This window comes from Chiloscyllium plagiosum, unplaced genomic scaffold, assembly GCF_037043375.1.
Source record: "Chiloscyllium plagiosum isolate Xiang-an unplaced genomic scaffold, Cpla_swu_hap1 HiC_scaffold_39, whole genome shotgun sequence".
NCBI classification, from domain to species: Eukaryota; Metazoa; Chordata; class Chondrichthyes; order Orectolobiformes; family Hemiscylliidae; genus Chiloscyllium; species Chiloscyllium plagiosum.
The window spans coordinates 31,838,287-31,852,416 of record NW_028270177.1 but is presented as its reverse complement, the minus strand read 5'-3'; the positions used below and the strand labels follow the sequence as shown (position 1 = coordinate 31,852,416).

Sequence of the window (14,130 nt, the reverse complement as noted above, 5' to 3'; positions counted from 1 at the left end):
CTCAAGGCATGACTATGTGGATAGACAATAAATGATGGCCCACCCAGTGACACCCATGTCCCACAAATGAATAAAAAAACAAAATTGTGTTTGATTGTAACATTTCTAACCAATTTATAAGCGGATGACACTTGACCACACTCTCCAGGTTCACAGTGTGGGACCACCTGTATGGTGGTTTCCATGCCATCTGAGGAATGCGTCAAATAAAATTCATGCAAAAAAGGCCACATTGAAACTTCCTGAACATGTCATTAGAAAAACAGTAGAGAAGTATTTAGTTCACATGTGTGCTATTCTTGGCTTGTTTTACATCTGACCTGAGAGGATTTGAAGATCTGTAGATCGTGAGCAAGGTAGCCACTGTGTTTATCTTCAGCATGTTACAATAGAGTTTTGACCCATTCTTGGAGAGTAACTCTGAGGTATGGGTACATTCTCACATTATTTTGTCAGCAGAAGTTCTGTTATGGCTAAACTGACTAATTACAGGAGCGTGTGAATTAAAAAGGAAGTTCCTTTTATGTAAACAGATTTATTCAAAGTTGAACTTCATGGGAGTGGTCATTGATAGCTGTTGCTAAGGAGCTGTGGAATATTATACCACTGGGAAGCAAGGTCAAAGAGGTAATTCAAGCAGGCAGCCGGCTGACGTAGTGAGTAGGAATTTATAGAAGGAGTTTTCTTGAATACTGCTGGTTGATATTCTGTCATTAAGGCCTTAAACAATCTCGCAGCGGACGCAAGTTGATTTTCTGGTAAGAACTATCACTGCTTGCATCTTTGAACTATTAGGAATGTCAAATTTGCTCAGTTTTTTAAAATCTGTTTTAGATAAAGAAAGAAGGATTTGCATTTATATAGTGTCCTTTTGCAAACTCAGGACATTTCAGCCAATAAAGTACTTCTGAAGTGTAGTCATAAATGTCATGTAGGACACTACAATAGGCTCCGTGGTTAGCACTGCTGCCTCACAGCGTCAGGGACCCGGGTTCATTTCCACCCTGAGTTGACTGTATAGAGTTTACACATTCTCCCCGTGTCTGCATGGGTTTCCTCCGGGTGCTCCGGTTTCCTTCCACAGTCCAAAGATATGCAGGCTAGGTGAATTGGTCATTCCAAATTGCCCAATAGCATCCAGGGATATGCAGGTTTAGCCATGCGAACTACAGGGATTGGGTAGGATGCTGTTCAGAGGGTCACTTGATGGGTCAAATGGCCAGCTCTGAAGCTGTAGGGATTCTATGAAGTACGCAACATTTCTAATATAAAAAGTTCCATTCGTAGTTTTGCATTTGGCATTTTGGGAAACCAAAGGATTGAAAATGGAGAATTTCATTAAAAATGCTGTTGAGAAGAGGGGAACTGGAGAAGGTCCTACTGCTGCACTGCAAGGTGCAGTCAGTGCAGTACACAGTGCAGCAGGTAGGGAATATTTTCATGTGCTCGCCTCTCCTTATTGCTATAACCTCCTACATCCCCCAGAAATCTGCTCCTTCAGTCCTGGCCCCATGTGCATCCCCATGTTTGGTTGCTACCCTGTTAACGGTCATGCTTTCATTGGTCCTAAAATCTCAAACTCCCTCCCTGAACCTTCTCACTTCAATCACCTCCTCTCTTATAAAAGTATGTAGCTTTTGGTCACTTTTTCTTGCATCACACCTTGCGGTTCAGTGTTATATTCACCCTGCAGAGTGCATTACCACATTAAAGGGGCTACATAAATGCAAGCATTTTGGTGCATAGAGGAAAAAAGTCCAACACTTTGTCACGGAACATGACCAGTATTGAATTGTGACAAGTACAACTCGATGTTGCCAAGGAATGTTCCGCTTGGATTGGGATTGCTCTCGGTTCAGGGCCCCTGTACAATGGGAGTGGATTGGGAGTTGATGCAATTGGATCAGAAAAGTGCTCAGAGCACAGATGAGCTGGTCCAGTCAAGAGTAAGAACAAAGTGCAGTTTCAGGCAATTCATGGGGAGATTGGTGGTGATTGTTAACTACTGTACAAAAATCAAGGAGACTTGTTCCAAAGTTGATCTATGTTTTATATTTTCCCACCTTAAGGGCTAGCGGTCATGTCATCAAGACAACTGGTCTGATTAAAGGGAAGGGGTGAGATCAAGAAATGAAATCTAACCACGTGGAGTAGAACAGATTGGTTTTGATGAACAACTTGGGTAAGTGTTTTGTTTCTGTTGCAATGACGTTTTCCTATGTTTGATTCACATTCAGTGCAAGCCGTCCAGGAGACAATGAGAGATTTCCTTTCTTTCGTGAATATATTTATTTCCTTGTATCTCCTGAGACTGCGGAGCTTATGAATCAGTTTTGCACATCATATCTCACAGTAAGAGAAACTCGAATAAAATGTCATGATCAGCTAAGGTGATCTCAAACACTGGAAATTATGATAACAACTTCCATAAATTTGGCTTCTGATTTGATCGAGGGTAAGACTGAGGAGTGAGTGGAGTGAGGTATTTAAAAGTGCTTCGAAATCGACGTTTCGGGCAAAAGCCCTTCATCAGGAATAAAGGCAGTGATCCTGAAGCGTGGAGAGATAAGCTAGAGGAGGGTGGGGGTGGGGAGAAAGTAGCATAGAGTACAATAGGTGAGTGGGGGAGGGGATGAAGTTGATAGGTCAGGGAGGAGAGGGTGGAGTGGATAGGTGGAAAAGGAGGTAGGCAGGTAGGACAAGTCCGGACAAATCATGGGGACAGTGCTGAGCGGGAAGTTTGGAACTAGGGTGAGGTGGGGGAAGGGGAAATGAGGAAACTGTTGAAGTCCACATTGATGCCCTGGGGTTGAAGTGCTCCGAGGCGGAAGATGAGGCGTTCTTCCTCCAGGCGTCTAGTGGTGAGGAAGCAGTGGTGAAGGAGGCCCAGGACCTCCATGTCATCCCCTCCCCCACTCACCCATTGTACTCTATGCTACTTTCTCCCCACCCCCACCCTCCTCTAGCTTATCTCTCCACGCTTCAGGCTCACTGCCTTTATTCCTGATGAAGGGCTTTTGCCCGAAACGCCGATTTCGAAGCTCCTCGGATGCTGCCTGAACTGCTGTGCTCTTCCAGCACCACTAATCCACAATCTAGTTTCCAGCATCGGCAGTCATTGTTTTTACCCTCCCTGATGTATTTAAAAGGACATGCTCAGATAAATAGAAATTATTTCATTCAAGTCCCATCAAAGAAGGGACTTGGAGCGTGAAATTCATTCGAGTGAAACTTTGCTGTGCCAATTCCAATGGAAGCATACCTTTCCATAAATATGGAGACCAAAGCTGCATATGCTGTTCTAACAAAGTCCCATACAATTCTAGCAAGATATCTTTACTCTTATCATGCACTCATAGAGTCATACAGCATGGAAACAGACCCTTCAGTCCAACCAGTCTATGCTGACCATTATCCCAAACAAACTAGGCGCACCAGCCTGTACTTGGCCCATAAACCGACCGACTCCCACAGCTACCTGGACTACACCTCCTCCCATCCTGCCCCCTGTAAAAACGCCATCCCATTCTCCCAATTCCTTCGACTCCGCCACATCTGCTCCCAGGAGGACCAGTTCCAAAAACGCACAACCCAGATGGCCTCCTTCTTCAAGGACCGCAATTTCCCCCCCGACGTGGTCGACGATGCCCTCCACCGCATCTCTTCCACTTCCCGCTCCTCCGCCCTTGAACCCCGCCCCTCCAACCGCCACCAGGACAGAACCCCACTGGTCCTCACCTACCACCCCACCAATCTCCATGTACAGCGCATCATCCGCCGTCATTTCCGCTACCTCCAAACGGACCCCACCACCAAGGATATATTTCCCTCCCCTCTCCTATCAGCATTCCGTAAAGACCACTCCCTCCGTGACTCCCTCGTCAGGTCCACACCCCCCACCAACCCAACCTCCACTCCCGGCACCTTCCCCTGCAACCGCAGGAGGTGCAAGACTTGCGCCCACACCTCCCCCCTCACCTCCCACCAAGGCCCCAAAGGAAACTTCCATATCCGCCACAGATTCACCTGCACCTCCACACATATCATCTATTGCATCCTCTGCACCCGATGTGGCCTCCTCTATATTGGGGAGACAGGCCGGCTACTTGCGGAGCGTTTCAGAGAACACTTCTGGGACACCCGGACCAACCAACCCAACCACCCTGTAGCTCAACATTTCAATTCCCCCTCCCACTCCACCAAAGATATGCAGGTCTTTGGACTCCTCCATCATCAGACCACAATAAAACGACGGTTGGAGGAAGAACGCCTCATCTTCCGGCTAGGAACCCTCCAACCACAAGGGATGAACTCGGATTTCACCAGTTTCCTCATTTCCCCTCCCCCCACCCTGTCTCAGTCAAATCCATCAAATTCAGCACCACCTTCCTAACCTGCAATCTTCTTCCCGACCTCTCCGCCCCCACCCCAGTCTGACCTATCACCCTCACCTTGACCTCTTTCCACCTATCACATTTCCGACGCCCCTCCCCCAAGTCCCTCCTCCTACCTTTTATCTTAGCCTGCTGGACAAACTTTCCTCATTCCTGAAGAAGGGCTTATGCCCGAAACGTCGATTCTCCTGTTCCCTGGATGCTGCCTGACCTGCTGCGCTTTTCCAGCAACACATCTCCGGCTCTGATCTCCAGCATCTGCAGACCTCACTTTCTCCTCCATATTCTGTCAAACCTTTCTTACTCATGTACTTGTCCAAATGTCTTTTAAACATTGTAACTGTACCAGCAACCACCACTTATCCTCAAAACCCTTGCAATAGAGTTCAACAGACCATTTCAGAGACATGGGTAGAGCAGGGAGAGGAATGGTTGTTGCAGGTTCCAGGATTTAGATGTTTCAGTAAGATCAGGGAAGGTGGTAAGAGGGGTGAATGGGGGGGGGGGGAGGGGGGTGGTGGCATAGTTAGTCAAGGACAGTATTAGGTGGCAGAAAGGATATTTGAGGACTCATCTACTGAGGTAGTATGGGCTGAGGTTAGAAACAGGAAAGGAGAGGTCACCCTATTGGGAGTTTTCTATCAGACTCTGAATAGTTCCAGAGATGTAGAGGAAAGGACAGCAAAATTCGGTTATGTTTACTTTAGTGATGGAAAGGGATAGGTATATACCACAAGGCAAGAGTTATAGCTGGGGGAAAGGCAATTATGATCTAATTAAGAACAGTTAGGATGTATAGGATGGGAAAGGAAACTGCAGGGGATGGGCATAATTGAAATGTGGAGCTTATTCAAGGAACAGCTAGTGCGGGTCCTTGATTAGTACGTACCAGTCAGGCAAGGAGGAAATTGTCGAATGAGGGAGCCATGGTTTATAAAGGAAGTTGAATCTCTTGTGAAGAGGAAGAATAAGGCTTATGTTAGGATGAGATGTGGTGGCTCAGTTAGGGCACTTGAGAGTTATAAGTCAGCCAGGAAAGATCTAAAGAAAGAGTTAAGAAGAGCCAGGAGGGGACATGAGTAGTCATTGGCGGATAGGATCAGGGAAAGCCCTAAGGCTTTCTAGTGCTATATCAGGAATAAAAGAATGACTAGAGTAAAATTAAGGTCAATCAAGGACAGTAGTGGGAAGTTGTGCATGGAGTCAGAGGAGATGAGGAACTGCTAAATGAATATTTTTTGTCAGCATTCACACTAGAGAAAGACAATATTGTTGAGGAGAATACTGCGATACAGGCTACTGAATTAGATAGGCTTGAGGTGCACAAGGAGGAGGTGTTAGCACCCTCTGGGAAGACAAGGAGAAGATTGCTGAGCCTTTGGCTTTGATCTTTATGTCATCATTGTAACAGAAGATTGGAGGATAGCAAATGTTCTCCCCTTGTTCAAGAAGGGGCGTAGAGACAACCCAGGTAATTATAGACCAGTGAGCCTTACTTCGGTTGTGGGTAAAGTGTTAGAAACGTTTATAAGAGACAGGATTTATAATCAACTAGAAAGGAATAATTTGATTAAGGATAGTCAACATGGTTTTGTGAAAGGTAGGTCGTGCCTCATAAAACTTATTGAGTTCTTTGAGAAGGTGACCAAACAGGTGGATCAGGGTAAAACGGTTGATGTGGTGTATATGGATTTCAGCAAAGCATTTGATAAAGTTCCCCTCAGTAGGCTATTGCCACAAAATGCAGATGAGGGTGATGTAGCAGTTTGGATCATAAATTGGCTAGCTGAAAGAAGACAGAGGGTGGTGGTTGATGGGAAATGTTCATCCTGGAGTTCAGTTACTATTGGGGTATCGCAAGGACCTATTTTGGATCCAACGTTGTTTGTTATTTTTATAAATGACCTGGATGAGGGCGTAGAAGGTTGGGTTTAGTACATTTGCGGATGGCACGAAGGTCAGTAGAGTTGTGGATAGTGCAGAAGGATGTTGTAGGTTATAGAGGGACATAGATAAGCTGCAGAGCTGGGCTGAGAAGTGGAAAATGGAGTTTAATGCTGAAAAGTGTGAAGTGTGAAGTGATCCACTTTGGAAGGAGCAACAGGGCTAATGGTAAAGTTCTTGATAGTGCAGATGAACAGTGAGATCTTGGTGTTCATGTGCATAGATCCCTGAAAAGTGCCACCCAGGTTGATAGAGTTGTTAAGAAGGCATGCAGCGTGTTAGTTTTTATTAGTAGAGGGACTAAATTTTGGAACCATGAGATCATGCTGCATCTGTACAAATCTCTGTTGCGGCCGCCCTTGAAGTATTGCATAGAGTTCTGGTCATCGCATTACAGGAAGGATGTAGAAGCATTAGAAAGGGTTCAGAGGAGATTAACCAAGTTATTGACTGGTATGGAAGGAAGGTCTTATGAGGAATGGCTGAGGGGTTTCAGGCTATTTTCGTTAGAGAGAAGAAGGTTGAGAGGTGATTTAATTGAGGCATATAAAATAATCAGAAGGTTAGATAGGGCGGACAGTGAGAGCCTTTTTCCTCGGATGGTGATGACTAGTAAGGGGGGATGGGGCATAGCTTTAAATTGAGGGGTGCTAGATATAGGACAGATGTCAGAGGTAGTTTCTTTATTCAGAGAGTAGTAGGGGTGTGAAACGCACTGCCTACAACAGTAGTAGACTCACCAACGTTAAGGGCATTTACATGGTCATTGGTTAGACATATGGATGAAAATAGAATAGTGTTGGTTAGATGGGCTTCAGATTGACACAACATCCAGGGCTGAAGGGCCTGTACTGCACTGTAATGTTCTGTGTTCTATGTTGTATTTGTTTGTAGAGCAGCTTGCTGCACCTGCATGCTACCATTTTGTGTTCCTTAAGCACAGCCATGTCTCACTGTCTGAACATAGTTAACTGGGGAAGTAAAGGACAGCAACAAACTGAAAGATAAAACACATAAACAAACTTATATAGAAGATATGGTCAGTATGGTTTGCAAATGACACCAATATTGATGGTGTAGTGGACAGCAAAGAAGGTTATCTCAGAATGCAGCGGCATCTTGATCAGATGGGCCAATGGGCCGAGGAGTGGCAGATAGAGTTTAATTTAGATAAATGTGAGGTGATGCATTTTGGGAAGGCAAATCAGGGAGGACTTATACACTTAATGGTAAGGTCCTGGGGAGTGTTGCTGAACAAAGCGACCTTGGAGTGCCAGTTCATAGTTCCTTGAAAATGCAGTCACAGGTAGATAGGATAGTGAAGAAAGCATTTGGTATGCTTGCCATCATTAATCAGTGCATTGAGTATAGGAGCTGGGAGGTCACGTTGTGGAGGTACAAGATATTAGTTAAGCCACTTTTGGAATACTGCATTCAGTTTTGGTCTCCCTGCTGTGAAACTTGAAAGGGTTCAGAAAAGACTTACAAGGATGTAGCTAGGGTTGGAGGGTTTGAGCTGTAGGGAGAGGCTGGATATGTTGGGGCTGTTTTCCCTGGAGCATCAGAGACTGAGGGGTGATGTTATAGAAGTTTATAAAATCATGAGGGGCATGGATAGGGTGGATAGCCAAGGTCTTTTCCCTGGGGTGGGGGAGCCGAAAACTAGAGGACATAGATTTAAGGCGAGATAGGAAAGATTTAAAAGAGACCTGAGGGGCTACATTTTCACACAGAAAGTGGTGTGTGTATGGAATGTGCTGCCAGTGGAAGTGGAGGAGGCTGGTACAATTATGGCATTTATAAGGCATTTGGAAGGGTACATGAATAGGAAGGGTTTAGAGGGATATGAGCCAAATGCTGGCAAATGGAAATAGATTAATTTAGGATAACTGGTCAACATGGACAAGTTATATGTATACAGTTATATGGGAAGACGTTAAGGTGAACTAATATTAAGGTTATCTGTGTGTTAGGATAATGGTTTTAAAAAGTAGAGAAAAGAAATGAAGCCATCTTTCCATAATGATGGTTCATTTTATTCTTAAGGGGGGAGGTTGTGAAGTTGTGGCTGTACTGTGCCTTTAAGAGAGTTAAAAGCAACAGAACTACCTGACAGAACCAAATGTTCTGAAAAAAATATATAATATAACATTTGGTTGAACAACTTGATTAGCTGGTTGCCTGGAAATAACAATACAGATTGGAATTTGGCCAATCAGTTTAAATTATGCCCCGAAAAATCTCAAACTCCAATCCAGTTTGAATTGAGAATATTGATAATCTTAAAAACCAATGACACAATCCAGTGCTTTGGGGGGTGGGGGTGGGGGAGGAGTATGAGACCAGGGAAGATTGAATAGTTGAGAGGAGAACTGCCAAACCACCTGCATGTAAGAAGACTGCCCGAAAAATAGCTCTCTTAAAATGTACCTTTATCAATCAGTGAAACTGAACCCCGAAGAAGAAGAATAGAAGACAGGAATTCAGAGAAAACTGAAAGCTACCTGGTTTGAGATAAAAAGTGTTGTTTTGTAAATCTTAATTGGGAGTTTTAGTGGACTAGTATTACAGAAGGGAATGTAAAAGATAGGTTAGAGGAAGGAATTGTAATTAGTTGTTAGTTAATTATTCTCTGTTATACTTTAAGAAATAAAGTTGTTAATTTTTACTTTAAATAGTTCTTGGCCTATCAAATTTTCACAGATTACTGCATGGGATAAATCTTTTCTGTGTTGCTGGTTTTAAGTTATGCAGGAGAGTTTACCCTGAGTCATAACAGACTGAAGGGTCTTTGTACAGCACTATGACTCTATGACTAAGATTAGTGGCAAGCCAGGGACAGAAAATCTGAAAAACCAACAAAAGATGATAAAGAAAGGAGAGAATAAACATGCAAATAATATCAAGACAGGCAGTAAGTACTTCTTTGAATTTATAGAGAGGGAAGCAAGAAGTCAGTGAACTTGGGCCTCTTTGAGATTGGAGAAATAATAAGATGGTGCTCGGAAAAAGCAGAGGAGTGAAATGAATATTTTGCATCAGTCTTCCTGGTAGACACTGATGATGTTCCAAAATTACAGAATAATCAAGCATCAAAAGTGGGAGAAGAAATAAAGACAATAACCATTGCTAGAGAAAAAGTACTAGGGAAACCAATGAGGCTTCAAGCTGACAGGATGCATCCCATCAGATCCCTGGGACTAAGATATTAAAGGAGGTAGTGATGGAGATAATGGATGCACTGGCAGTGAATCTTCCAGGAAGCCTTAGATTCTGGGAAAGCCCTGGACAATTGTAAAACTGCCATTGTAACACCTTTATTCAAAAACTGGACGAGACACAAAAAAAAGGCAACTATCGACCAGTTAGCTGAACATCAGCTATTGGGAAAATATTATGAAAGATGTAATGGCAGAATAATTCAAAATTTATAAGATAATTAAGCGGAGTGAATTTGGCCTCCTGAAGGAGAAATAGACACTGACAAATTTATTAGAATCCTTTGAGGAGGTGACAAAGAGTATAGATAAAAGAGTTATAATATTTTTGGGTCTCCAAAAGGCTTTCATAAGCTAGCATACCTTAATTAGAAAAAGGCCTATAGTGTTGGGGCGTAGTATATTAGTGTGGATTGGGGATTTGCTAACTAGTGGAAGACAGAGTTAGGAGAAGGGGCACATTTTCAGGATGGTGACTTCAGGATGGGGTGTCACAGGGTTTGCAATTATTGACAAATATATATTATCAACTCAGGTGAGGGAAGTGAAAGTACTATCACCAAGTTTGCAGATAAAACAGAAATAGCAGGGAAGGCAAGTGGTGAGGATGATGCAAAGAGTTTATGGAGAGAAGTACGGTCAGGTTAAACAAGTTGGCGTAAACGTAGCAAATGGAATATAAAGTGGAAAATGTGAGGTGACGCACTTTGGAGGAAAACTGGAGGAGTTATTGCTGGGGACTGTTAGTCCAGAGACCCAGGTAATATTCTGGGGATCCAAGTTCAAATCCCATCATGGCCAATGGTGGAGTTTGAATTCTATCAAAATCTGGAACTAAGTGTCTAATGCTGACCATGAATCCATTGCAAATTCTCAGTAAAACCCCATCTGGTTTACTAATATCCTTTAGGGAGGGAAACTTCTATCCTTACTCGGTCCAGTCTATATGTGAATCCAGATCCACAGCAACGTAGTTAACTCCCCCCGACCCACCGGGCAATTAGTGATGGCCAGTAAATGTTAGCCTAGCCAGTGACGCCCTGATCTTGTGAATGAATTTATTTTTAAAATGTGGAAGGCATTTAAGATTCAGCCACATTGCTTGTGGATCTGAAGTCACATATAAACCAGAGGTGCCTAATTTTTAATTCCACATTTATGATTGAATTTAATTCCACCAGCTACCTTGGTGGAAACCAACATTGAAGCCAGAGCATTAGTCTGGGCCTTTGCTTTATCAGTCCACTGATATTGCCACTTACCCACTGTCTCCCCACTATTTTGTACTCCCCCTGTTTATAGCTATGCCATTTAGTTAAACAGGTGAATGTGAGGACTGCAGATGCTGGAGATCAGAGTCAAGATGAGAATGGTGCTGGAAAAGCACAGCAGGTCAGGTAGCTTCCAAAGACCAGGAAAATCGACATTTCGGGCAGGAGCCCTTCATCAGATTCATCCAATGCTGATGGGACAAAGTGCAGAAAGACAATGCGAGGCAGTCAGGGATACTATGAGCATCAAGGTGGCCTCCGAGTGAGTACAGCACAATGACAACATTGGAGCTTGGAGGTGAAACCTCACCCGGCCCACGAGCTGCATACATAACCCTGCATGCAAAGTATCCTTCCTGCAGCCTTACAATAATAGTTGCCAGTGCAGCAGTGACGTGCAGAAATGACATGCAAGTGGACTGGAGATGTGCGATAAGGGACCTTATGGCTTACACATATCCAGTGCCAATGTCTGTGGATGTCGGGTGTATGTGCTCGATGCCAATGGTGTATGCCCTGAGGTATTGGTACCCGATGTCCAACATCGAAGTCCCTGAGAGCGAGCGGTGAGCTGAAGTTGCCAGATGACAGCTTTGCCCAAAACATCGATCTTTTCTGCTCCTCGGATGCTGCCTGACCTGCTGTGCTTTGCCGGCACCACACACTCAACTCTAGATTAGATTTTTAGATTACATTACAGTGTGGAAACAGGCCCTTCGGCCCAACAAGTCCACACCGACCCGCCAAAGCGAAACCCACCCATACACCTACATTTACCCCTTACCTAACACTACGGGCAATTTAGCATGGCCAATTCACCTGACCCTGCACATCTTTGGACTGTGGGAGGAAACCGGAGCACCCGGAGGAAACCCACGCAGACACGGTGAGAACGTGCAAACTCCACACAGTCAGTCGCCTGAGGCGGGAATTGAACCCGGGTCTCAGGCGCTGTGAGGCAGCAGTGCTAACCACTGTGCCACCGTGCCGCCCACGTGCCACTGTGCCGCCCACAAATTTCCAGCATCTGCAGTCCTCACTTTCACTTGAAGTTGCCAGGTATCCAGTCTGACCTCCATGTTGAGAATTCTCACTGCCCACCGTGTTTGATAAGATATGAAGCTGAATATTAATATGACGACCTGGCCTGTTAGTAAGGCATTTAACAAGATATAATCCCCCTTAATTGAGAAAGTTGGCTTGCCACTCAGTAAATGCATAAAAGGTGCAGAAAAAGCTCCCAATGTTGAAATAGGCTTCACCAGACTTCTCACCTGATTCTTCCATAGGTTTTACCAGAGTCCACATTGGTCAGGCCTCAATAAGATTGCACCCATGTCTTGAGTTTGCAAAAAGCAGTTCAGATTTAGTCATCTGCATGTGCAGCAATTTAAAAGGATCAACTTATGGTGGTCACAGAAGTTACTACTTAGCTCTGCAACTTACAGGGATTATTATGGTACAGAGGCTGGCACAGTGGCTCAGTGGTTGGCACTGCTGCCTCACAACTCCAAGGAGCCGAGTTTGATTCCATTCTTGGGAGACTCTCTGTGCGGAGTTTGCACATTCTCTCTATGTCTGTGTGGGATTCCTCAGGGTGCTCTGGTTTCCTCCTACAGTGGAGGAGAAAGTCAGGACTGCAGATGCTGGAGATCAGAGCTGAAAATGTGTTGCTGGAAAAGCACAGCAGGTCAGGCAGCATCCAAGGAACAGGAGAATCGACGTTTCGGGCATAAGCCCGAAGAAGGGCTTATGCCCGAAACGTCGATTCTCCTGTTCCTTGGATGCTGCCTGACCTGCTGCGCTTTTCCAGCAACACATTTTCAGCTCTTTCCTCCTACAGTCCAAAGATATGCAGGTTAGGGGGATTGGCCATGGGAAATGTAGGGTTACAGGGATGGGGATGTGATGCTCTTCAGAGGGGTGCTGTGGATTCAATGGGCCAACTAGCCTGCTGCCACAATGTCAGGGTTCTGTGATTCTCTTGAGCAGTGCGGTACCCTGTAAAATTGTGGCAGCTGCTTTAGAATGTCAATTTTTCAGGTGATTATCTCCACTGTTTTTTTTCAAACCCGATCAAGTCCTTTGTAGTTTCATTCTTGGGAGAAGATAATGTCATCTTTAACGCATTGTGACATACCATGGGGTGATCCGAAAGCCTTTTGGGCTCTTCACTGCATCAAATGGAATGTTGTGGTGTTGAGAACAGAGTCTAGCTGGCAGAGTGGTTCAGAAAGTGCTTGACTTCATTGCTCAGATCATTGATTACAGGAGTTGAGACATCATGTTGAAGTTGTACAGGACGTTGGTGAAACCATTTTTTCAATACTGTGTACAGTTCTAGTCACCCTGCTGTAAGAAGGTTACCATTAAATTGGAAGGGGTTCAGGAAAGATTTACCAGGAAGTTGCTGCGACTGGAAGGCTTGAGCTCTATGGAGAGACTGGATAAGCAAGAACATTTTGCTACTGGAGTGTTGGAGGTTAGGGGCTGACCGAATGGAGGTTTATAAAATCATGAGGGGCATAGATAAGGTATGTAGCAAAGATCTTTCCCCTAGGTTGGCAGAGTTCAAAACTAGGGGGCATGATTTTAAGATGAGAAGAGAAATGTTTGAAAGGGACCTGAGGGGCAACCTTTTCACACAGAGGGTGGTTGGTATGTGGAATGAACTGCCAGAGGAAGTGATAGATACAGATACAGTCACAAGATTTAAAAGATATTTGGATAGGTACACGACTAGGAAAGGTTTAGAGGAATATGAGCCAAATGCAGGCAAATGGAACTAGATCAGTTTGGAAAACTTAGTTGGCATGAACAGGTTGGACCGAGGAGTCTGTTTCCATGTTGTATGACTCGATGACTCTCTGTGACTGCATGACACAATACAAAATACAAAATGGCTTTCTCTCGAGTTGCTTCCACCTTGTATTGCTCCAGGAAACTGTAACAAAAGTGCTTCACAAACCCTTTGTCATAAACATCTTTACCAATTTCCTTGGCCCAATCTCCAAGACAATTAAAACTTCTCGACACTAATACATTGCCTTTGTGACAGGCTCAGTCATTTCTTGTTTAATGTTCTTTCTAATGGTACAGCTTCTCTTAGGGATGGAAATGTGTTGCTGGAGAAGCGCAGCAGGTCAGGCAGCATCTAGGGAACAGGAGAATCGACGTTTCGGGCATTAGCCCTTCTTCCTGAAGAAGGGCTAATGCCCGAAACGTCGATTCTCCTGTTCCCTAGATGCTGCCTGACCTGCTGCGCTTCTCCAGCAACACATTTCCATCTCTGATCTCCAGCAT

The 14,130-nt window shown here is 44.5% G+C and overlaps 1 protein-coding gene across 2 annotated transcripts in view; it reads left to right on the top strand.

The window, feature by feature from the left end:
- The window catches only part of sema4ba (sema domain, immunoglobulin domain (Ig), transmembrane domain (TM) and short cytoplasmic domain, (semaphorin) 4Ba), a 469,915-nt gene that overhangs the window by 162,134 nt on the left and 293,651 nt on the right, over positions 1–14,130 (top strand). Inside the window, exons 1-2 of one of the 2 annotated variants that reach the window (XM_087981181.1) lie at positions 742–758; positions 2,070–2,182. The gene's annotated coding sequence lies outside the window, so the exon portion shown is untranslated. Of the gene's footprint in view, positions 1–741; positions 759–2,069; positions 2,183–14,130 lie in introns of those variants that run through there. The other variant, XM_087981180.1, reaches the window with a different exon arrangement.